General features: G+C 48.1%; 1 protein-coding gene across 1 annotated transcript in view; it reads left to right on the plus strand.

Annotated features, from left to right (window-relative positions):
* Nucleotides 1–4,566: 4,566 nt before the first annotated feature.
* Nucleotides 4,567–25,130, plus strand: part of CFLAR (CASP8 and FADD like apoptosis regulator) — a 462,739-nt gene continuing 442,175 nt past the window's right edge. Inside the window, exon 1 of the mRNA XM_086955239.1 lies at nt 4,567–4,614. The gene's annotated coding sequence lies outside the window, so the exon portion shown is untranslated. The remainder of the gene's footprint in view (nt 4,615–25,130) is intronic.

Raw genomic sequence — 25,130 nt, forward strand, 5'->3', positions numbered from 1 at the left:
GTGAGAAATGGTAACCGCTTCCTGCCTGCTCCCACAACCCGTCCATGTATAGCATTGCTAATTCATAAAGGAGTATGTTATTGAAAATCTTTACACGTCAGAACTGTGAGTGGATGGGAAACACAAAGCCGCCAGTTCCCTTGTTCGTATCAAACTGCTGTTGACTTAAAACGCCAGTGCTGCGACACCTTATTCTTCGTTCTCAGCTACGCCTCCATCTCCTTCCTGCCCCTCCCTACCTCCACCCCTTTCTTTCTGCTACCTTCCACCCCCCTTTTCCATGTTGGCCACTTAAATATATTCATCATGTATCAGTGTTACCAGGGCTTTAAGAGGACTAGGTCTCACCGGTGCTGAGCACTGGCAGTTTAAAAGGGGCATCGAAACGGGTCTCTATCGGGCTCTGTTTTGTGCCCTGGCACAGGCGGTCCGTTTTTTTCCAGACTGCAGTGACAGCAAGCACATCCATGTGTGCATGCTCACACTGCTCACTTCTTACTAGTGGAGAAGTTAAGGCATGACGTCATGCCAGGGGAGCTTTGCAGGCTAAGGGAGATCCTCTAAAGAGAGTCATTTTCTCTCTGGATTTCCCTTCTCTTTTTGAAACTCAGGAGCAGCAACATTGTGGTGTCACCAGGGCTTCATTTTCTCTCTGGATTTCCCTTCTCTTTTTGAAACTCAGGAGCAGCAACATTGTGGTGTCACCGGGGTTTTAGTGGGAGTTTTTTCAATATTATATACAAGCCATAGTTGCTGCTTATTTATCTTAAGCAACTAACAACCATTAACACAGCCAATAGTCCTGACTTGTTGTAGGTATGAGGCTACTTGTTGTATCATATATCTGGATGTAATGACAGACACAGCAAAATATAAGTGGGGCGGCACTATAGCACACTATGCTAAGCACAGATTTAAGTTTACATGTTTAAACCCAGCCCTTAATTACATTGGCCTTGGCCACACTCCTTTGAGAGACCTCGGCGTTGTTTCATCCCACTTAACGCCCTGAGTGTTACGCTCCCTTTTGGTTATTCTGGATACTAAGGAGGGAGCCACGGAAATGTATTTATTTAAAGCATTTTTATAAAGCGCGGACTTTACACAAAGGCGTCAGAGCGCTTCACAATAGAACCACGGTACATAACAAAAGGAGATGTACAAACTTACACCTGTTCTCAGGATCGTCCAGGCCAGTGCCCCCAGGATAGAAAGGTGGGCTGTCTAGCTCCAAGCATATTGTTTATAAGTTGGTTTCCACCCAGGAGCTGGAAATCTAGCCGACTACCTCTTAAGGCATCCAGTTGCGGCCGGCACACGGCAACTGCAGGCTGAAGAGGAGCGCACAGAATAATTCATATGGATGGTATCCCAAGAGGCATGCCCCAAGGCATTGACACTGGAAGAGATTGTAGGCACCACGGCCCTGGACGACAACCTGATGAAAGTCAAAGAGGCCTGCTGTCGAGGGGGCCTCTTTCCTGGACAGAGCGCACTTCCTAAACACCGAGGACCACCAGGTAAGACAACAGCTGTGGAGAGTCCGTAGTGAACTAAGTGAAAGGATGAATGGAGTTATCATACAGGGCAAGCTACAAGATCAGGTCATAGATCTCGCACAGGTTGAATACCAAGGGATGGCCAAGACCAAAGCACGTCTGTGCAGCAAAGTGTGATTCCTGGGAATGGGCATCCTAGTGGAAGAAAGGATTTGGAACTGCCAGTCATGTACGATTACTGGGAGTGACCCCGCCCTGTCATCATGGAGGAACCCTGCACCGAACCATGGGCCACAGTGAGCATAGACTTCGGGAGCTTTCCGGATGGTCTCAGCACTGTCGTCCTGATGGATTCACACTCCAAGTTCCCCGTTGTTGAGGTGGTGTCTTCCATGGCATTCGTGCAAGTTCAAGCCGTCTTAGACAAGACATTTGCACTACTAGGTCTGCCCAAGGAGAGCAAATCCGAGAATGGGCCCCCATTCCAGGGCCGGGAGTTTCAAGATTACCTACCAAGGAAGGCCATCAGGCACCGGAAGATCACCTCCCAGTGGCCACAGGCGAATGGGGAAGTTGAGCGGTTCATGCGGACCTTCAACAGGGCACTGAGAACTGGATTGGAGAAGGGGGAAAATGCAGAGAGCTTACTCCACAAGTTCCTGAATGCATATTGCCAAACACTGCACAGCACCACCCGCTGCACTCCGTCCCATCTCCTTTTCCAGCAGGCACAGCGAGACGGCATCCTGAAAGACCCCGCCTGGTGCCCTGGAGAGTACGTAATTAACAAAATGGCAATTCTTGTGTGAGGGGCTCACCCATCCTTGTTGTGTGCAGGCAACTATGTAGTTGTGAAAGACCGATGCCCCGGATGGAAGTTCCGGGTAGCTTATGAGCCTGAGATATGGAAAGTGATCACCATCTATGGTTTCCGCTAAGAGAGGCACGCGGCTGGTGACCGGAAATGTGTCATGGTTCAAGAAGGTGGCCAGGCCTCGGCCCAGTCAGGAACAAATTGAAGATCTGGAAATGGAAAGTTAACCATTCATAGACCCTGTGCCATCCAAGGCTACAAGCGAAGGAGACTACCGCCTCACTGGGACCGGTGGGGTCGCCCCAGGCGACAGTCCAGCAAGTCTGGGCACATAGAATATGCCGGCAGCCAGCCGCCCTGATGAGGTCTGGCCATATCTAACATCTGGAGCCAGACATATGGTCTCCGACCCAACCCTGCCCCCAGCCAGCAACTCAAAGACTTTGCGTGCATTGTGCCGCCACCACCACAAGAACCTAGTGAGTAATGGACACTAAAGAAAAGGAGGGATGTAGCGAGCCATCCTGGCTCTCTGAAACACTGTTGCACTTGTAGCACTCTTCAGGGTGGGCTCGCCCCGAGGAGATACATAAACAGGCAGGGCACCACTTGTGGTCTTTGCCCACATGATCACCTGTGTGCGTGTGCATTCTTTTGTGCTGGGGATAGACCTTGTGCTACAGGGCAGGCCAGACTTCACATTATTGTGTGGCCGAATGGGTAACACTAACTTTAAACTGTTTATTTTTATTTAAATTTCAATTCCATATTTACTTCTCAGTCAATCAGAAAGATCTATCAGGTGAGAAATGGAACCGCTTCCTGCCTGCTCCCACAACCCGTCCATGTATAGCATTGCTAATTCATAAAGGAGTATGTTATTGAAAATCTTTACACGTCAGAACTGTGAGTGGATGGGAAACACAAAGCCGCCAGTTCCCTTGATCCTATCAAACTGCTGTTGACTTAAAACGCCAGTGCTGCGACACCTTATTCTTCGTTCTCAGCTACGCCTCCATCTCCTTCCTGCCCCTCCCTACCTCCACCCCTTTCTTTCTGCTACCTTCCACCCCCCTTTTCCATGTTGGCCGCTTAAATATATTCATCATGTATCAGTGTTACCAGGGCTTTAAGAGGGCTAGGTCTCACCGGTGCTGAGCACTGGCAGTTTAAAAGGGGCATCGAAACGGGTCTCTATCGGGCTCTGTTTTGTGCCCTGGCACAGGCGGTCCGTTTTTTTCCAGACTGCAGTGACAGCAAGCACATCCATGTGTGCATGCTCACACTGCTCACTTCTTACTAGTGGAGAAGTTAAGGCATGACGTCATGCCAGGGGAGCTTTGAAGGCTAAGGGAGATCCTCTAAAGAGAGTCGTTTTCTCTCTGGATTTCCCTTCTCTTTTTGAAACTCAGGAGCAGCAACATTGTGGTGTCACCAGGGCTTCATTTTCTCTCTGGATTTCCCTTCTCTTTTTGAAACTCAGGAGCAGCAACATTGTGGTGTCACCAGGGTTTTAGTGGGAGTTTTTTCAATATTATATACAAGCCATAGTTGCTGCTTATTTATCTTAAGCAACTAACAACCATTAACACAGCCAATAGTCCTGACTTGTTGTAGGTATGAGGCTACTTGTTGTATCATATATCTGGATGTAATGACAGACACAGCAAAATATAAGTGGGGCGGCACTATAGCACACTATGCTAAGCACAGATTTAAGTTTACATGTTTAAACCCAGCCCTTAATTACATTGGCCTTGGCCACACTCCTTTGAGAGACCTCGGCGTTGTTTCATCCCACTTAACGCCCTGAGTGTTACGCTCCCTTTTGGTTATTCTGGATACTAAGGAGGGAGCCACGGAAATGTATTTATTTAAAGCATTTTTATAAAGCGCGGACTTTACACAAAGGCGTCAGAGCGCTTCACAATAGAACCACGGTACATAACAAAAGGAGATGTACAAACTTACACGCATTAGTTGGCTGAAGTGCAGGGTCGCAGTTTTACTCATCTACGAGTTCGCCCTTATGACGTTTGTAACATATAATTACTTTTTTGTTGGCTCGGAGCGCGACAGTGGCTGAAAATCCCCTCTGGGCTCTTTCCCAACATAAATAGATGATGTATGGAGTTGTGGAATGGCTTATGCAGTCACGCCCCCTCCGGCCGAACCGCCTACTCCCTTTCGGTTACGCTCTCTCTCTCTCTTTTGGTTTCGTTTCCTTCTTTGATTTCCGGTGGGCGGGCCCCTGTCCTGGGCCTGCTGATTTGCCTGTATGCTAGAGTTCGACATCTTCAGGTAGGGCTGGGGCTCGTGCTGGCTTGTGGGGGAGCCCCTGTCTGCGTGTGTGAGGGAGGGTGAATGCTTGATGTCGGGAGAGAGAGGAGAGCACTGCTTCATTTAAATATGGATTCTTACAGAGTTTTCTGTACTTTTGTTTGTTAGGGAACTTCTGCTTCGGTTCTCTGTGGTTTTAATTTAGGAATACTTTGGAACATTCTAAGTGATTTTGGGATGGTTTTCACTTTGTATATATACTTTTTTCTTTCAGAAGTTAAGAAATGCCGTCTTTTCTCGTTTTAGTGGTCCTTCATGTGGCAGGTGGTAACGTACTGGATTACAACCTTTTTACGTGCTGGTTCTGGCCTGCCTCCCCGTGACTCGGTGTCCGTCTGTGCAGGGCAGACAGACCTACTCTGAGATTCCTTTCTGTTACACCTCCATGCTGAGCCAACCCACAGGCACTGCATTTTCTGCTTCGCGTGTGCCACGTAATCATTCGCAGAAATAATCACCTGGAAATGTCTCATAAATGTGACCCTACTCAAATATACGGATTGTCTGTCAATGAGACGCACTGTAAACTGATCCCTATCTTTCTTTTGTCAGTTTTACTCCAAACGAAATACGTTAACATCGTTAACATCTGTTTTTGAATCCCTTTTCGTACACAGAGGAATCCTTTGAACTGCTTTCGCTCAGAAAAGGATCACCGAGCATTAGATCAACGGTCCTTGTGCAATGTACCTCCACCCGCGCCAGGGCATCTCTTCATTTTGTGAATTAAAAGATCCTAACCATAGTATTTTCTAGTCATTTTCCTGACGCTCATTTCCACCCGCGAACCAAAAATCGTCTGCTGTGTCCCCTCTAACAGCCCCTTTAGTTGTCATGAGAGACCATGGTATTATATACACATTATACACTTCCTCGTTGCCTGTTATTTATATCACAACTTTGCAAATATTGCCCTTGATCTGAGGCCACACTGCACCCTAGGCATGGGTAACCCCTTGATTTGGGGCTGATTTAAGAAATAATTATCATATGTTGATGCCACGTACAGTGTGCCATGGTTTAAGGACACTGGTGCTCTGCAAGAGAGAGTCTAGCCAGGACAGGGGACTTTACGCTCTAGACCTGGAGCGGAAGTGAAGGGCAGAGCAGGGCATTCCAGCGAGGGAGAGTACCACCATGACACATGGATGGGAACCATCTCCCTCAATGGATGGAGACCATCTTCATTAATAACAAAGGAGAACATGTGGTGGTCAGGGTATTGGTACTACAGGACAAATACCGGTCTGTGCTCTCTGCTGTCATGAGGACTGAACACCCGGCTGCAAGGAGGAAACAGATTCACACGTGAGCAGTGTGCAACACTGCAGAAGCGGTGGAAGTAGCACACTGACTCCACATAACTTGGTTTTTGGTCTCTAAATAGGCCGCATGTGTACAAATTCAAATGGCAAGTGAGCCCCCCCCCCCCCCGCTGCCGCAGTCCTTGGTATAAGGTGGTCAGTGCAGAAGTGTTTATAGCCAGGCGTGCCCAAGAGGGGTCACTTCTGCAAAGCAGAATGGCTTGCTTCAATAACACAACTCTCTATTCCTGTTAACTTGGAGCAGCGTGAAGAGACTGCAAGAAGGCGACATACAGGGAGCGGTGCGAGGAAGGATATAGAAATTTCAGCTTTGCAGCTGGTCACAGAACAAAAGATTGAGCCTGGGCAGTAACAAGGGACGTGAAACTGCATTACGATTGTGGGGTGCTAACAAATATTTTGGCCATATCCATCAAGACTTTACACCTATGGAGAGTGCGGTTACAAAGATACTGGCCACACTAATTTTAAAGTGATCAAGTAAATTAAGACCAGGCTGGCTAAGCAAAATAACACTTTTTCATTGACATGTCCTGATATAGAAACATTACAAATGCAATGTTATAAAATTCCCGGAATGTATGACACTGTCTTACAATAATAAGTTCATTAGTGCTGAATACCAACTGTTTCAAAGAAGCATGGCAATGAGAAGACAATTGTATAAGGAAGGGAGAGTTAGAAAACAAAATCAGTATATACTGTTCAGTGCTATAAATACATGAAAAATTCAAATAAATTCCTGCAAATAAAAGCGGGAAGTCCACAGCACAGACTGTCATGAAGTAAATAAAGAGAAATGATTACAAAGCAAACCGCAAAAATATTATGGGGCTGACTGATATTTGCCACATATGTTATGTTATGTTATGTTAACTCCATTTTTAAGCGCACAGCTGCCCCAGCTAAGGGGCGTCCCGGCGCTGCGCCTGGAAAGGAACACAACACGAACAGAACAAAAGAAGGAATCAAAAATAGAGGAAAATTAACAACAGTTAGGGAAGATATAAGTTTTTACAGCTTTCCTAAATGTCAGGAGATCATCAAGGGCACGAACATGGGCAGGAAAAGAGTTCCAAAGTTTAGGGGCAAGTACTCTAAAAGAGCGCCCGCCAGACCTGCTTCTCAAAAAGCGAGGGACTACAGCTAAATTTTGTCCACAGGATCTCAACTGACGGGAAGGAATGTAAGGGAGAATGAGATGCTCTAGTATCTGAGGAGAAGCAAGTTTTAGTATCTTAAAAGAGAGACATAAAGTCTTCAATTCTATCCTCTGAAGCACAGGCAGCCAGTGGAGCTTGACAATAGTGCTTCTAGCAGAACAGAAGCACAGAGACCAACTAAAGCCCTAGCTGCAGCGTTCTGAACGCGCTGCAATCTCGTAATTTCGGCCTGATTGGCGCCAAGCAACAGCGAGCTCGCATAGTCGAGCCTGGACAGTATAACTGCCTGAATGATCAATTGTCGAGTTGGGGCGGCAAAGAATTTCAGCACCGGCCTAAGCCCAGGTAGGATACCAAAACAGGTCGCAGCTACTTTTTTGGTGTGACAGGAAAAACTAAGCGTAGAATCCAGCCAAACGCCCAGATTTTTCACCTCAGCAACCGGAGTCTGGGTAGGGCCAAGATCAGCTGGCCACCACTTATCACCCCAAAGATTACTCTGTTTGCCCACAATCAATACCTCGGTTTTTTTCGCATTGAGCTGCAGGCAATTACCCGTCATCCATCCAGCCACCGCACTGAGACCCTCACGAAAGTTGGAGGCCTCAGGATCAGAGTCACCACTAAGTGCAACCGCAAGCTACGTGTCGTCAGCGTAGGACACCATTGTAAGGTCCCAACGCTTGGCGACAGCAGCCAGCGGCTGCACGTAAATATTGAAAAGCGTGGGGCTCAATGCTGATCCCTGCGGGACTCCCTGTTCGATGATGTGGGGTTTAGACTCGAAGGGAGGTGTAGAGACCCGAAAGGTGCGATCAGAAAGAAACGATCAAAACCATTCCAGCGCCAAACCCTTGACACCCGCCTCTCCCAGCCGCTGCAGAAGTATTGCATGGGAAACAGTGTCAAAGGCGGCACTGAGATCTAAAAGTACCAGAGCCGCCGTTTGACCCGCATCCAGCACAGCGCGCAGATGTTCAACCATGGAGAGAAGAGCTGTCTCAGTGCTGTGCCAAGCACGGAAGCCCTTCTGCGAAGGGTCTAGAATGTTAGCAGATTGAAGATGATTGGACAGAATGCCGTTAACATGGGCTTCTGTCACCTTCGCAGCCCACGGGAGGAGGGAGATAGGACGGTAATTCTCGAGTTTTAGAGGGTCCAGTGACGGTTTTTTCAGGATGGGAGTAACGTGAGCTTGTTTCCATCTCGAGGGAACTTTACCCGAAGAGAGGGATAGATTTATAAGATGACGAATAGGGGGCAAGCAAAAGGGAGCTGAGTCTTTAAACTGGGCAGGTCTAAGTGGATCCACAGGAGATCCAGATTTCACTTTAACTGCCAATTTCTCAAACTCCTTCTCCGAAAGAGCTGGAAGTGTCGATAAAATCAAATTGTTGCAAGAAGTGGAAACCAGCTCCTCACTTGCCAGCGTAGTACTAGGGTAGGAGCGGTAAATATTGGTCACTTTTTCCACAAAGAAAGCTGTGAGAGCCTCACAGTGAAATGGTGAACAGACCTCAGGCACTGAGGCTCTGTTAGCAGTGAGATCTTTCAAAACTTTGAAGATCAGCTTTGTGGGATTAAGGCTAATATTAAATTCGTGTGAGTAATAAGCTGCACAAGCCCTGCAAACAGCTCGGTGATAGAATTTAACTTTCGCAAGATAGAGAGTTTTCAGTCCCACCTCATAAGTCTTGCGCCAAGCTCTCTCTGCTTGTCTGCAAGTAGCTTTCAAAAGCCGTAAGGAGTCATAATACCATGGACTGGATCTTGACCGGCGGCTCTTACTCCACGCCGCAGGAATCAAGACATCAAGGGCTTTGGTGATCCAATCACAAAGGAGGGTATATCCGGACTCAACATCTTCAAATGGGGCCAGAGTAGAGGACTCCAGGAAATGGTGAAATTCCGCAAGTTTAAGTTTTTTCCAAGGACGTCTAAAGATTGTTCTGTCAGATGTTTTATACAAAAGGTCCTTAGTAGTGACCTGAAACCCGATCAGATGGTGATCACTCCAAGCTATAGGTCTAGGCAGACTGACCTTGACCGCACTCAAGTTGGTAAACAACGGGTCCAGGGTATGGCCACACTCAAGTGTGGGGTGGAGGATCAGCTGCGATAGCTGAAGAGCCTCTAGGTCTGCAAGAATGCCACTTATCACTGGAGTATCAAAGGCATCAAAATGGAGATTTAAATCCCCAATAATGCTAAAATTAGCTTCCCTCGGGTTTTGTGTCGCTTCTGTCCATTCGTCATTCTCGATATCGCCCAGATCCTCAGTCCACGCTTCTCAACTTCAATAATGGGTCTGGGGAGTTATTGAGTAGCTTCCTGTAGATTTTAGAAATACCCTTATATGGCAAAGGGTCTGCCATGAATTTGTCCACCAAAGGGGACGCCCGGGCAATTGCTCCCTCCACTGTAATATACCCCCAGACGGCATGGCCCAATTGCATATATTTATAATGTTCGGTGTCTGCCAATTCAAATTCCTGACTATAGTCAGCAAAGGGTACCAGGGCCTCCCCTCTCCAGACATCACCCAGATGTTCTATCTGTTTAGTTCCCATTTAGAGAAGCCCTCTAAGCTACCTACTTCCTTCATAGTCGCTGTGCCACAATGGAGTTCGGTCTGTTAGTCTGACATTCCACCTAAGAAAATGTTGTCTCTCTCCAGGCCCCAACCACCTTCCTCGTGTGTTGGCAAACCCCGTTCCATTACATTCCGATAAAGGATACCTCTGTTTTGTCCCTGGTTCATCATGCCTATTTATTCGGTAGCCTTGCTCCTGTTGATCAGAGAAGGCCCAGTCTTTCACTACTACAAGCTGTGCCACCCAGTAGTACAAATGAGTGTCGGGAACCCCGGACCTCCCTCATACACCCCTCTTTGAAGTTTATGCAATGCAGTTCTCGGAATAGAGCCGTTCCATAACAATGTACGGACCTCTTGGTTTATTTTCTTGAAGGTCTCTGGAGGAATCTTAAAGGGAGTATTTTGGAATACACAAAATAAACTCAGAAGGTACATCATTTTGTAGAAAGATGCCCCCCACATCAAAGAAAAGGGTAGGGATCACCAGTGTGCCACATCGCCCGCAGCCTTTTGAGCTGTGGAGACTCACTCAAGCTAAGTAAATCTTGTGGGCCCGAGTGACATATATGCGTAAATACTTGAAGCTTTCTTGCACTACCTCTGCTGCACAATCAGACGGAAACCTGGGTTTCTCTCCCGCCAAGTGAAAGACCACCGACCGCTTAGGACCAATTTATACTATAGCCGGAATACCTCCTGAACAACTTGAAGACTTGTAATATTCTGCTTATGGAGTGGTTCCGCTGAGAAACGTATAGGACGCCATCCACGTAGAGTGATATGTGTTCCACCCAGCTGCCGGGTGCCTGTGTTCCTTTTATTAGCGGGTACCCTCGACGCCCGTGGCTCAAGGGCTAATGCAAAAATCATATGCGAGAGGGAACACCCTTGTGTAGTGTAAATTCCTGGAACTCTACTCCATTGACCCAGACCAGGGGAGACTGGTAAAGGAGGCAAACCCATCCGCAGTACTTAGGCCCAAAGCCCATCCTGGCCAGTACAGCAAAAATGAAATTCCATTCTATATTATCAAACACCATCCTAGCATCTAGGGCCTTCAAGGCTGCTGGTTCCCTGGTAGATGAGTCCATAATTTGGAGCAATCCGTACAGCAACGTAGGTTCAGACGGGTGAACCTGATGGGCATAAAGCCAGACTAATCTGGTTAGAGCGGTAATCACTTTGTGAAGTATATTTGCCAGAACCTTAACCAGCACTTTAGCTTCGACATTGAGGAGTGAAATCAGTCAATAAGAACGACACTACATTGGTGGCTTGCCAGTCTTATGAAGCACCACAATAGTGGCTGTTCTCTGATCTTTCGGAAGGCAGCCCCCTGCGCCCGCCGCCAGGAAATTTCCAGCATGGGCTGGCTACCCTAGTTGCACAGAATTTGTACAGTTCCACTGGCAGCCCGTTAGGGTCTGTTGCTGTCAGAGCCCCGCAAGTCTTACCGCTGCTTGTGAAGCGATTCCGCAGAGACGACAGGAGCCACCGCCCCTGTACCCAGCTTACCCGCAGAGAATGTACAACACAGTAAGGATGAGATGGGAACAGGGAAGGGAGCCAGAAAGGAACAGCAGGCCTGGGCTGTGTGGAGTTTGGGCAGGGATATGACATCAACTGGTAATCAGCTGCAAGACAAAGGAGATTACATTAAGGAAAGACCTCACCTCCCCCCTTTCATTACAGACCTCTAGGCACACACAGAAGGCCCTTTCACCCACAAACTCACCAGTGTAATGCAGGCTGCCATACCCAAATGAATGGCTTGTTGCTCCAAAGGAAAGAAAACCAATGAATAGCGCTCCTGCGCGTAATAAACAAAATAATGTCCTGTGCACTGAATAACCCCTAAGCAATGTGCTCCTGCATGTGTCCAAAACCCAAGGATAGCGCTTCCTGCTCGTTAGTTCATCCCTGGCGTCACAACTGGCAAATAAACTCCGGCAAAGAGCTCCTGCGCTGGGAAAAGTTTACAGGTGAAACAAAAGAAAGAAGTTAATTGCGCTGCAGCGCGGGACACCAGAAGGAAACAGCCGCTCCCTCACTGCGGCAAATTAGGATCAAAAGGAAAGCACTCCTGCGCTGCGTAGGGTCCGAGGCAAGGGCACTCCCAGCAAGGGAATGCGTGGATAACAGTAGCGCTCCTGCGCGGCGTAGAGTCCGAGGCAAGGGATATCTGCAGCGCTCCTGCGCGGCGTGGAGTCCGACGCAAGGGATATCTGCAGCGCTCCTGCGCGGCAGAAACGTGGCGAAATACGGAACCAAGTCGAGCGCTCCTGCGCTCTGATGCTGCACGAGACCGCAGCCAGGAAATGATAGTTCAAACTCGCCAGAATCCAAAGCGCTGCTCCGGCGGGAGAACGCGGTATTAAGCGTTTTCCCCCGGAAGCGCTTGCTGGTCTGTGAGTGAAAGACTGGACCGGGACTCGACTTCCACCGGAAGTGAGTATCCCGGTCCAGCGTATGTGCCCAGCAGCCTCCAATGACTGGCAAAACGCCGCAACACGACAGTTGCTTTGCCGGACTGTAAATGTCGATTGCTATCACTTCCTCTCCTGTCAGGTCTGAGTCTAACACCTCTCGGTCATCAGGCACCAGTGAATGAAAATCTATACTACGGAGTAAATCAGCGCAATTCCCCTCAGTCTTAGACCCCCTTAGTCTTAGATGTGTCCGAGGTGTATATCACTTCATAGTAGGCCGCAAATGTTTCCGGTAAGGAGACGGTGGCAGTGTTTCCCAGACCCGCTTTCCGCCTGGTGGGTAGCTAAGACGCTGATTGTCTGTGCCTTTTGCTTGCGAGGGCTGCGAGGAGCGAGGAAATATCCATTATCCTTTAGTTACTTTGGCAATTTTTAAACGTTACGATTGATTTGATAATTGTTGTGTTTAGGATTGAATAATAATCCCTTTTAAAAACTGCATATCATTTGCATTTAATATCCCTTGTACTCTCCCCCGCACTGCTTAGGCTCAATATTACAGCCTGCCCGCCTCGGTCCGACTCGGCAATTACAGCCGTAGAGCGGAGGGCGGACAGGTAAGAGCCAGGCACACTCAAAACTACACTTCCGCTAGTGCGGAGGTTAGCGCTCTATGCGTCAACGTCAGTGGGGCTATTTAGCCACGCCCTACTGCCAAGCGCGCAGCGGTTGCGCGCAGAGGGCGCCCTCGGCGCGCCTAAGAAGCACCAAAGAAAAGCCCGTCTGCGCCCGTCCGCGACAGGACGGGGCAGAGGGGCCAGAGGCTTGGCGTCATGAACTCTGACAATTCAGGTAGTCGCTTACTAACCTATACTGCTGACACATTATGTCAGATACAACCTAAGAGGATCTGTGACACGCGCCTGTCGTCAAATTTGCTCGAGGGCTGCTTTTCATGTTTACAATGTCATTTTCAGTCGGATGTGACTATGAACAAAAATTATGATCATGGTCCTAAGTTAGTATCTCCCATGGAACTTAAATGTTTTCTTTTAAATGTACGGTCCCTCCCTAAGCATCATTTACAAATCTGGGATCTGATTTTTAATCAGCAGCCTGATATGTTTCTTCACAGAAACCTGGATGAAACCACACACCATAACAGCGATTTCATTAGGGGTCCCAATAGGGTACAGGATTATACATGTGGACCGACCCATTAAAGCCGGAGGTGGATTAGCCATTATATTTAAGGACATTTTTAAAGTTGCAATTTTAGAACAGAAGATCACCCCCTTGCTAGAAATTATGTTTTTTTAAATTAGTCTAGCCAGTAACATTACATGGAAAGGTGCATTAGTATACCGCCCACCAACCCCTAACCCAGATTTTGCTCTGTCTCTTTTGGAATTACTGGTTCCTCATATTAAGGCAAAAGAGGATTTTCTCCTTCTTGGAGATTTTAATATTCACATGGATAATCCCAACAATCCAGAAACAAATCGGCTAACTGGAGATCTGTCTAATCTTGAATTAACAGCTATAAATAGTGGTCCTACGCATGTAGGTGGCCACACCTTGGATTCCATTTTCTCCAATGGCACTAGGATTAGATGCCTGCCTGCTAAGGAAGTCCATTGGACAGACCACTTTTTAATTGAGTTCTATTTGGTGGGACCAACCAAACGGAAGCATAGGACTCCTCCCCCGTCAATTCTCCGTCGCCAATGGCACAAAATATCTGTAACTAACTTCCGTGAATATTGGCAACAACCATTATTATTATCAGACGAAGATTCGGCTGATTCAGCATTAGAAAAATTCAATAAATCTCTTAAATCTACTATTGATACTCTTGCACCCCTAAAACTCCACAAACAGTATCCCCCAACTAAACAAGAAAAATGGTATACCATTCATCTGAGGAAAGAAAAACAGAAATGTAGGCGTTTAGAAAAAGCATGGAGGAAATCCAAAATTGGAAAGGAAAGGGAAATCTTTCTAGAAGCTCAGTCAAAATATTATAAACAAATAAAACTGGCTAGAAAAAACTATCTTTCCCTTCAACTTGCCGAGGCTGGTAACAATCCAAGGGAATTATTTAAAATTTTGCAAAGTTTTGTGAAACCGATAGCCTGTGAAAGTCAGGATGATGCCTCACAAACTCTCTGTGATGAGATTTCCAGGTTTTTCGAAGACAAAATTAATCTCATCTATAACAAGATGGTGGCCTCGCAAAATGTAGGAGGGACTTCGTCCCCCCCTCTACATGATTCATTAATACTAAATAAAAACTCTTTTCAAATAATTCCACCAGTTAGTGACTCTGACCTCCCACTCCTCATTAACCACATGAAAACAGGCTCTCCTAATGATCTCCTCCCTGCAAAAATGGTGCCCCCTTTGATTTCCATCTTGGGACCCTCTATTCAGTCTGTAATGAATACTTCACTGGCTAAGGGACAAGTCCCTAGGGAGTGGAAGATTGCGGTGGTAAACCCCATCAGAAAGAAAGCTGCCTCCCCCTGGACGGATCTCTCCAACCTCCGCCCCATCTCCCTCCTACCGTACATCGGTAAGATGACAGAGAAGCACGTAAACACCCACTTGTCTAACTATATCGAGGCAGCGGATGGCCTGGAGCCATCACAATCTGGGTTCAGGCCAAATCACAGCACCGAATCAGCCCTATTTGCAGTGTCTAATAACATCAGGATGACACTGGATGATGGTGGGTCTATGATTCTGGTTTTGTTGGATTTATCCGCTGCCTTCGACACGGTGTCTCATGAAGTGCTTCTCGGCCGTCTGAGGGATGTGGGGTTGGGAGGAGTGGCGCTGTCCTGGATGGAGAGCTTTCTTTCCGGCCGTTCCCAAGAAGTCAGGCTGGGCTCCCATACATCCATCTCCAGGGAGCTCACCAGGGGTGTGCCACAGGGCTCATGCCTAAGCCCCACATTATTTAATGTGTATGTGGCCCCCCTGGCCGACTTGGTGAGGTCTTTTGGGTTTACCCCGGTGTCCTACGCCGATGACACCCAACTTCTGTTCCCTTTCAAAACCTTTACCCCTGCATTACAAAAGGCTTTCTCAGAAGGAATGAGGGCAGTATCAAAATGGATGGCGGAGAATTCCTTACAGTGCAATGTGGGCAAAACAGAAGTCCTACTGTTTGGGGAGGCTGTGAAATTGTGGTCTGATGAATGGTGGCCCGCAGAACTAGGACCAGTACCTATCCTAAAGCAGACTGTTAAAAATCTAGGAGTACTGTTTGATCACGACCTGACTTTCAAACATCATGTTGATCAAGTCGATGGTACATGTTTCAGGATCATTGGTCTATTGAAAAGGGTGGTCCCTTATTTACCTGATAATCATAGGAAGACTCTAGTCCAGGCACGAGTGACCAGTAGATTGGACTACTGCAATGGCCTTCTCTTTTCAGCTAATGAAGGCCAAATGAACAAAATGCAAGTAGTCCAAAATACGGCGGCGAGGTTAGTCCTCAATGTTCCACCTAGGACCCCCTCCCAACCTCTACTGGCTAAACTTCACCGGTTGCCTGTGCGGCAACGCACGAAATTTAAAATACTGTGTACGATTCATAAATGTTTGATAGGGAAGGGCCCCAGATATCTTGCTAAAGTTTTTCAACCCTACATCCCTGGCCGTTCCTTACGATCTAGCAGCATTTACCTACTACAGGTTCCTAAAATAAGAAAATCTCGCCAGGGAGGCCGGGCCCTGGCACACACTGGACCAATGCTTTGGAATTCCCTTCCCTCTACACTAAAAATTATTACCAATCACCTTCTTTTTCGTAAAACCCTCAAGACTTTTCTTTTTAGTAGTAGCTAATCCTTTCACTTGTCTCAGTTACTGTAACGATCGTGCACAGGACAGTCTTTTCCACTGGCAAAAGCGCAGAGATACCCCTTCGGGGGTTTATACAGGCGCTATAAAAGCACATAAAATAAATAAATAAATATCAGCGTTAGTTTTCCGCATCACTTCAGACATGGTCAGCCATCTTAATCACCCAGTAACTGGAAAAGTGTCTGAGAATCAAAATCCATTAAAAGCCTCATCTATATAGTATGTTCTTGGAGGGTTCCTACCGGGACAAACATACTGCTGACCATCAGGGTTCCAACAACATACACCATAAGTGTGTACTTGGGGTATTTCAGCATACCTCAGACATAGAGTGTGTACCCTGAGACTTCTTACAGGTTATATCAGATATAGTATGTCCTCTGAGGGGTCTTACAGAATATTATATCAGACATAGTACTCGCTCTGAGGATTACTACAACATAGAAAAGACACTATGTATACTCGGAGGGTTCCTCCAACATACATCAGATGGAGTATGCAGTATGAGGATTTTTACAACATGTATCAGAAATAGTATGTACCCTGAGAGTACCTTGGCCAGCAACGAGTGCGAAGGGAGACAGACCGCTGCCTTTAAGGCAACTACCGGGTTCATGAGACTGTGACACCTTTGTGGCGAGCGTACTCTGAACGGATGCACGTTTTCTTGCAAGGTAGTGCTGTGATACCCATCATCGAGGGGCTGTGGGCGTTTGTATTTAGTGGAAGACGTCAGACCGTAGCAGGGTCTCTATCACGTTCACAGTGACCCACTCTTGCTTTCGCCGTGGGGGCGGGGAGGGTGAGTGTGTACAAAGCACAGCTGCTGGATTCCAGGGAGCTCACTCCCAGAGATGAATGAATTCCTTAAAACACCACAAGCGCCTGGTGTAACCAAAACATTGTAGTGACAGATCCATAGCCACATGTCTTGGGGGAGCAGCAGCGCGCATACCCTTCCTCCAGAGTGGCCACGCTATGACTCCTGGTTTATCAATACTCGGAAGTGTAAATTCTGTGACCCCGTGCTAATACAACATGCTGGCCCCTCCTATCTAACCAGGCCAGTAGCTTACCAGCTTTATCGCCTACATTGTCCAATCGACAACGTGTTGCCAAGGCATGACTCCTTGTCCTGTTCTCTGCCAGGGCTCTGTGTTCAAGCTGCAGTTTGTGGTCCAGGTCCGGTGTTCTCGCTGTTATCACCTTTTCCTCCTAGGCCAACACCTGTTTCTCAGCCGTCTCTCACTCTAGCCTATGTTCCTTTTTAGGGCTCGGGCCTACGTCACACTGCTAGCAGTGTGGGCGGGCCCAAGAGTCCTTATGTGAGGGTCTCCGAAATCTTACCTAACATATTCCTGGCTGCTCGTGAATTTTTGTCCTTTTTTTTGCCAGCTGCATGGCAATTGGGCCTCGCATGCATGTGTTTTTGCAAGAGAGCACGCAATAGGCCATAGGCGTTTGAGTTTCTCCGCCTAGTGCATATTCTGTGCGGACACGCGCAGCAGAAGGGCATATTTCTTCAATTCCCAGCTGTCAGGGGCCGCGGTAATTGAAGACAGATGCTGGGCGCGCGTGCACCACTCTCCAGTTTTTTTTTTCCAGCTGTGTGTGTGCGCGCATGCTGGTTTGTGTAGTGGAAAGCTGAGCACGATGACTGCTTGGCCACCCCCGTTGCACTCGCCCCAGGCCCCCCTTGCCTACGTGGGCGTGCATGCACCACCCTTCAGTTTGATGCTGGGCGCAAGTATGAAGCTGCGCTTTCTGCCCGTGGAAGCGGCGGAAAGTGAAAGTTCATAGCTTCATACAAAACAGTTAAACGGATTCAGACGCTGGAAACCACAATGTTTTGAAAAAAAAGACTGTGTGACTCTCGCAGCCAGCCGCGAGTTTGGGAAACGATGACTGCGTGGCCACCCTCGTTGCACTCGCCCAAGGCCCCCCTTGCCTACGTGGGCGTGCATGCACCACCCTTCAGTTTGATGCTGGGCGCAAGTATGAAGCTGCGCTTTCTGCCCGTGGAAGCGGCGGAAAGTGAAAGTTCATAGCTTCATACAAAACAGTTAAACGGACTCAGACGCTGGAAACCACAATGTTTAAAAAAAAAAAAACTGTTTGACTCTCGCAGCCAGCCGCGAGTTTGGGAAATGTGTGTCTCCCTATATTTATAAACGGTTTCTACATCCGCAAAAAGGCAATTCATAGTTTCTACCTGTGGGACATATGCTTACAATTCAGTATAAGTGGAAAAGATATTCGTTGTCACGAAAACAAACCCACTAAATGTGGAGCATACTAAACTCCAGCTGCTTGCTGACAGGAAAGTGTTCCCGCCCCGTCCGCATTCTGTTATGCAAATTACAAAGCAGAAAAGCAGATCAAGCTGTCTAAAGGCGTCTGAAAGCAAGCCATGCACAAGCTTTGAGCACAGCAGAGGTGTGCCAGACAACACGCTTAAAATCTCAGGCCAGAAATTCAAAAATCGCTTGTACCTCAGAAAAAAGCAACACTTTGTACAGGGTTTACATGTATTCCGTGCGGAGGTTTTATTGCTGGCAATACTAATGAAAAGGAAAGCTCTCAGGCGTGATTGCATTTGTGAATATAGACATCTGCGAGTGTCATTGAATCTTAATGTGCGGAGGAATAATGGGTGAGTGGTCTTAGCGGTTCGCAAGTTAGCGTCAGCGCTATACAAATAATCCATTCATCCTTGGATATGGTTCAGTTAATGACCGGCCATAAAAAACCTTCAATAACTGGAAAAGTGTCTGAGAATCAAAATCCATTAAAAGCCTCATCTATATAGTATGTTCTTGGAGGGTTCCTACCGGGCCAAACATACTACTGACCATCAGGGTTCCAACAACATACACCATAAGTGTGTACTTGGGGTATTTCAGCATACCTCAGACATAGAGTGTGTACCCTGAGACTTCTTACAGGTTATATCAGATATTGTATGTCCTCTGAGGGGTCTTACAGAATATTATATCAGACATAGTACTCGCTCTGAGGATTACTACAACATAGAAAAGACACTATGTATACTCGGAGGGTTCCTCCAACATACATCAGATGGAGTATGCAGTATGAGGATTTTTACAACATGTATCAGAAATAGTATGTACCCTGAGAGTACCTTGGCCAGCAACGAGTGCGAAGGGAGACAGACCGCTGCCTTTAAGGCAACTACCGGGTTCATGAGACTGTGACACCTTTGTGGCGAGCGTACTCTGAACGGATGCACGTTTTCTTGCAAGGTAGTGCTGTGATACCCATCATCGAGGGGCTGTGGGCGTTTGTATTTAGTGGAAGACGTCAGACCGTAGCGGGGTCTCTATCACGTTCACAGTGACCCACTCTTGCTTTCGCCGTGGGGGCGGGGAGGGTGAGTGTGTACAAAGCACAGCTGCTGGATTCCAGGGAGCTCACTCCCAGAGATGAATGAATTCCTTAAAACACCACAAGCGCCTGGTGTAACCAAAACATTGTAGTGACAGATCCATAGCCACATGTCTTGGGGGAGCAGCAGCGCGCATACCCTTCCTCCAGAGTGGCCACGCTATGACTCCTGGTTTATCAATACTCGGAAGTGTAAATTCTGTGACCCCGTGCTAATACAACATGCCTGTAAATCTTCTATCATCCCAAGGCCTAGGAGTACACAGTGCTTCCAAGTAGAGAAGTCTAAATTAGAACCTAGATCTTCCGAATTCACAGCCAGAGTGTTTCCAGGTGGTCTCCCTTATGAGTAATGAGATGGCAGCCTCCCTATGGTAGCGTTCAGAGCATTGAACAATGATACATTATGTTGCAGGTGTTAGAGCGATTTGTGAGAGGCAGCTAACAAGTGTAGACATGCCAGTGACTAGGTGAAATTAGGCTGATCATTGTTATAGAGTACACACTAAAGTAGATCTATTTGTGCTTGGCTCTAACCCACACCTGATGAGCTTTAGTGAAAAATGTGAAACAATCTCGCTTTGAACAGTTTTTTGTGGTATCTCAGGGACTTGGAAAGTTGATTCCTTTTACTATGCTGCCACATTGTTTTCAGTTAGACCAATCAAAGACAATTAGAGGTCCGAGTGTAGAGTGTAGAATGCGGAGTGTATAGAGTGCGAGTGAGTCTAGAGTGAGTGCAGTGGCAAAGTGAGTGCAGTTGCAGGGTGAGTGCAGAATAAGTGCAGAGGGAGAGTGAGTGCAGAGGGAGAGTGAGTGCAGAGTGAGTGCAGAATGAGAGAGTGCAGAGAGTGCAGAGTGAGTGCAGAATGAGAGAGTGCAGAATGAGAGAGTGCAGAATGAGAGAGTGCAGAATGAGAGAGTGCAGAATGAGAGAGTGCAGAATGAGAGAGTGCAGAGTGAGTGCAGAATGACTGCAGAGTGCAGAGTGCAGAGTGAGTGCAGAGTGAGTGCAGAGTGAGTGCAGAGTGAGTGCAGAGTGAGTGCAGAGTGACAGTAAGTGCAGAGTGAGTGCAGAATGCTGAGTGCAGAGTGAGTGCAGGGGCAAAGTGAGTGTAGTTGCAGGGTGAGTGCTGAATTAGTGCAGAGTGAGAGTGAGTGCAGAATAAGAGAGAGTGCAGAGTGAGTGCAGAATGACTGCAGAGTGTGAGTGAGTGCAGAATGTGTGCAAAATGAGTGCAGAGAGTGCTGAGTGCAGAGTGAATGCAGGGGCAGAGTGAATGCAGGGGCAGAGTGAGTGCAGTTGCAGGGTGAGTGCAGAATAAGTGCAGAGGGAGAGTGAGTGCAGAGTGAGTGCAGAGTGAGTGCAGAGTGAGTGCAGAGTGAGTGAGTGCAGAATGAGAGAGTGCAGAATGAGAGAGTGCAGAATGAGAGAGTGCAGAATGAGAGAGTGCAGAATGAGAGAGTGCAGAATGAGAGAGTGCAGAGTGAGTGCAGAATGAGAGAGTGCAGAGTGAGTGCAGAATGAGTGCAGAATGACTGCAGAGTGCAGAGTGAGTACAGAATGACAGTAAGTGCAGAGTGAGGGCAGAATGCTGAGTGCAGAGTGAGTGCAGGGGCAAAGTGAGTGTAGTTGCAGGGTGAGTGCTGAATTAGTGCAGAGTGAGTGCAGAGTGAGTGCAGAATAAGTGCAGAGGGAGAGTGAGTGCAGAATAAGAGAGAGTGCAGAGTGAGTGCAGAATGACTGCAGAGTGTGAGTGAGTGCAGAATGTGTGCAAAATGAGTGCAGAGTGAGTGCTGAGTGCAGAGTGCTGAGTGCAGAGTGAATGCAGGGGCAGAGTGAGTTTAGTTGCAGAGTGAGTGCAGGGTGAGTGCAGGTGCACAGTCAGTGAGTGCAGAGTGAGGGCAGGTGCAGAGTGCACAGAGTGAGTGCAGAAAGAGTGAGTGCAGAATACAGAGTGAGTGCAGAGTGAGTGCAAAGTGAGCGCAGGTGCAGAATCGGTGCCCAGTGAGTGCAGGTGCAGAGTGAGTGCAGAGTGAGTGCAAAATGAGTGTCAGTGCAGAGTGTGTGTAGAGTGAGTGCAGGTGCAGAGTGAGTGCAGGTACAGAGTGAGTGCAGAGTGAGTGTGACTGCAGAGTGACTGCAGAGTGACTGCAGAGTGAGCGTGACTGCAGAGTGACTGGAGAGTGACTGCAGAGTGTGTGTGACTGGAGAGTGACTGCAGAGTGAGTGTGCCTGCAGAGTGCCTGCACAGTGACTGCAGAGTAACAGTGACTGCAGAGTGACAGTGACTGCAGTGTGTGAGTTTGCAAGGTAAACAGTGTGTGAGTGTGCAAGATAAACAGTGTGTGAGTGTGCAGGGTGAACAGTGTGTAAGTGTGCAGGGTGCACAGTGTGTGAGTGTGCACCATGAACAGTGTGTGGCTATGCAGGGTGAACAGTGTGAGTGTGCAGGGAGAGCAGTGTATGAGTGTGTAGGGGCACTGTGTGAGTGTGCAGGAGACGAACACTCAAACTAAGTCCACCACACACATACATAAGACCACACACAAAACACCACACACACCAAACAAACATACCACACTCATCACACTCACACACACCAGTCTCTCACCATCACACACTCATCACCACTCACCACCACACACTCACCCCCACAGACTCACCACTACACACACAACCACCCACACACAACCACATACCACCAGCCGTCAGTGCACGCTTTCACCAGGCGCAAAAACCACAAGCCATCAATGTACGCTTTCATCAAGCACAAACACCACCAGGCATCAGTGCAGGCTTCCACCACGCACACAACACCAAATGTCAGTGCATGCTTTCACCAAACACACACACCACCAGCCGTCAGTGCACACTTTCACCAGTCACACACAACACCAGCCGTCAGTGCATGCTTTCACTAGGCGCACTCGCCACCAGCTGTCAGTGCACCCTTTCACCAAGCACACACACCACCAGCCATCTGTGCACGCTTTTAACAAGCACACACCACCAGCCATCAGTGCACAATTTCTACAGGCACACACACCAGCACCCATCAGTGCACACATCAATTGTTAACGCATCCACAATTAACTATTGTAGCAAATGCAATATGGTGCCCTTTACTTTTAAACATATTCATCTAAAGCGCAGCATGCCACCATTCCTACTATTCCAATCCAACACACATATTTCCACTACACACCACATGCATGCACTCCATAACACGTGGCTAAAAGACATTGCCATTTACAATTCCATTAGCTCTAAATCAAAAAAATCCGAGACCTATTGCATTTCTAGCCCTGTAATACAGTTTTGAACACCTACCAGAGATCTCAAGCCAACTCCGCCCAGCCCTGATTCTGTTTAAACTAGAGATCAGTCACCTTCCTTATTTTGTCACCCTTACCCAGTGTCTATACTGGGAACCAGTGTACATTTCCTGCAGGAGGACACTGGTAGGGGAATAATCGGAGATCCCTCTTGCATCGTGCGCTGCTTTTCTAAATTTGTCGGCAGTCACGACATGCGTAGAAATGTAATCCAGGCAAGAAAAGCTATTGTGCACCGATGACGTGTGTATCACCGTTGAGTCAGATTGTGCTGTCGTCAGAGATCGACTAATCCCAGTGCCTCTACAAAGGAACTCAGTGGGCCCTTCCATCCCCTGGGTGTCATCCCACCTACTCTGTCAATCCCAGGATCCATCACGTTATTCATGTCCTCACCCAAGACCAATGTTGCAACCAGCATTGCTAACAGGAGAGAACTGATGTCTGGAAGGGTTTACGCATGTAGACAAGGTGGAACAAAGGTGGAACATAAATGGAACAAAGCTGAATCGTCTGACCCTCCCTCGTGCCAATAACAGCCACATATTTGCCCAGTGGATCATACCATGTGTAATGTAGAGTAAAGGGTACTGACTTTTTAAGCAGTATACCTACCCCTCTGGAGTCAGTGGTGTACCCTGAGTGAGCTATCATCGTACATTCAAACCTGTCAAGGGCCTACAAGGTGTTCACCTGAGGAGTGTTTCCTGGATCAAGACCAGATCTGGAGAGAGTTGCTCTAGCAGTTGCAGCGCAAGTGTTCACTTAATCTTATGCAATCTGACCTTCAAACCTGGGCCCTGGCAACTTTGTTCTTTGCCCCTCTCCAACATGCTGGTCGCCAGCCTTCCAACCAGTTCCATTCCTCTTCCTGGGAGATGAAATGTCATGTCTTGCCATCAGATGTAACTCGCTGTTTTGATGGGCATATCCTCATATATTTTATTTCCTTGCCTCGTAGAGCTCTCTTTACTGCTACTAAGCTCCACCGGTGTTTCAGCACCTGCTGGGTAAAATCGGGGTACAGCCGGACGGTCGCATTGTCTATCTGTAGGTCCCCATGGGCTTGTGCCACCTGAAGGATGGTGTTGTAGTCGCTATAATTAAACACTCTGACAATCAATCAATCAATCAGAGCATTTGTAAAGCGCACTACTTACCTGCCAGGGTGTCAAGGCGGTGGGGGAGAGAGTGCTACTACTGCTCGAATAGCCAAGTCTTCTGAAAGTTAGCAGGTCCTGGGTCTGCCGTAGGGGGATTGGGAGGGTGTTCCAGGTCTTGGCGGCGAGGTGGGAGAACGATCTGCCGCCGGAGGTCGCTCTTCGGATGTGGGGGACTGGGGCGAGGTTAGCGGAGCTGGCGGGTGGAGGTGTAGATGCTGAGTCGTTAAAGTATGCTGGTCCGGTGTTGTGGAGTGCCTTGTGTGTCTGGATGAGGAGCTTGAAGGTGATGCTCTTGACAGGGATCCAGTGCAGGTCTCTCAGGTGGGGTGAGATGTGGCTGCGGCGAGGGATGTCTAGGATCAGGCGTGCAGAGGTGTTCTGAATGTGTTGTAGTCGATTCAGGAGTTTGGCCGAGGCTCCTGCGTAGAGGGCGTTTCCATAGTCCAACCTGCTGCTGACAAGGGCCTGGGTGACCGTTCTTGTTTCGGTGGGGATCCATCTGTAGATCTTGCGGAGCATGCAGAGGGTGTTGAAGCAGGAAGATGAGACGGCATTGACCTGCTTTGTCATGGAGAGGGAAGAGTCGAGGATGACCCCTAGGTTGCGTGCGTGGTTGGTGGGTGTTGGAGCTGTGTTGTCGGCCACCAGGAGTCATCCCAGGCCGAGGGGGTGGATCCGAGGATGAGTACTTCTGTCTTGTCCGAGTTTAGCTTCAGTCGGCTGGTCTTCATCCACTCGGCGACGGCTTTCATTCCTTCCTGGAGGTGGGTTTTGGCGGTGTGGGGGTCCTTGGTGAGAGAGATTTTCAGTGTCAGGACGACCAGCACGTCTGGTATTATCTGATATCTTATGTCCGGGGATGTATTATTTGAAGCAAAGGTCGCTCAACACCAAGAGCCAGTGTGGGCATATATTTCTTCGTGCATTGCGTGGGGGCCGTGGGCTTTCTATGGATGCGAGCTCTGTAAATCACTGAAACGGAGACAGAAAGGCTAGGCCCTATCTCTGCAGACGGGTTCTGTTTACCTTCTTCACCAGGCAGGAATGTGATTCTGTAGAGCAAGCAGATAACTGTGTGCAAAATACTGTCTTGGCACCCCGGGCTGGGCCCCTCTCGGCTTGGCAGAAAGTATGCGAGAGGTCAGGGATACGTAGCTGCAGCTCTCAGAGTGTCTGGATGC

The sequence above is a fragment of the Lissotriton vulgaris genome, chromosome 2_1, assembly GCF_964263255.1.
Source record: "Lissotriton vulgaris chromosome 2_1, aLisVul1.2, whole genome shotgun sequence".
Classification (NCBI taxonomy): domain Eukaryota; kingdom Metazoa; phylum Chordata; class Amphibia; order Caudata; family Salamandridae; genus Lissotriton; species Lissotriton vulgaris.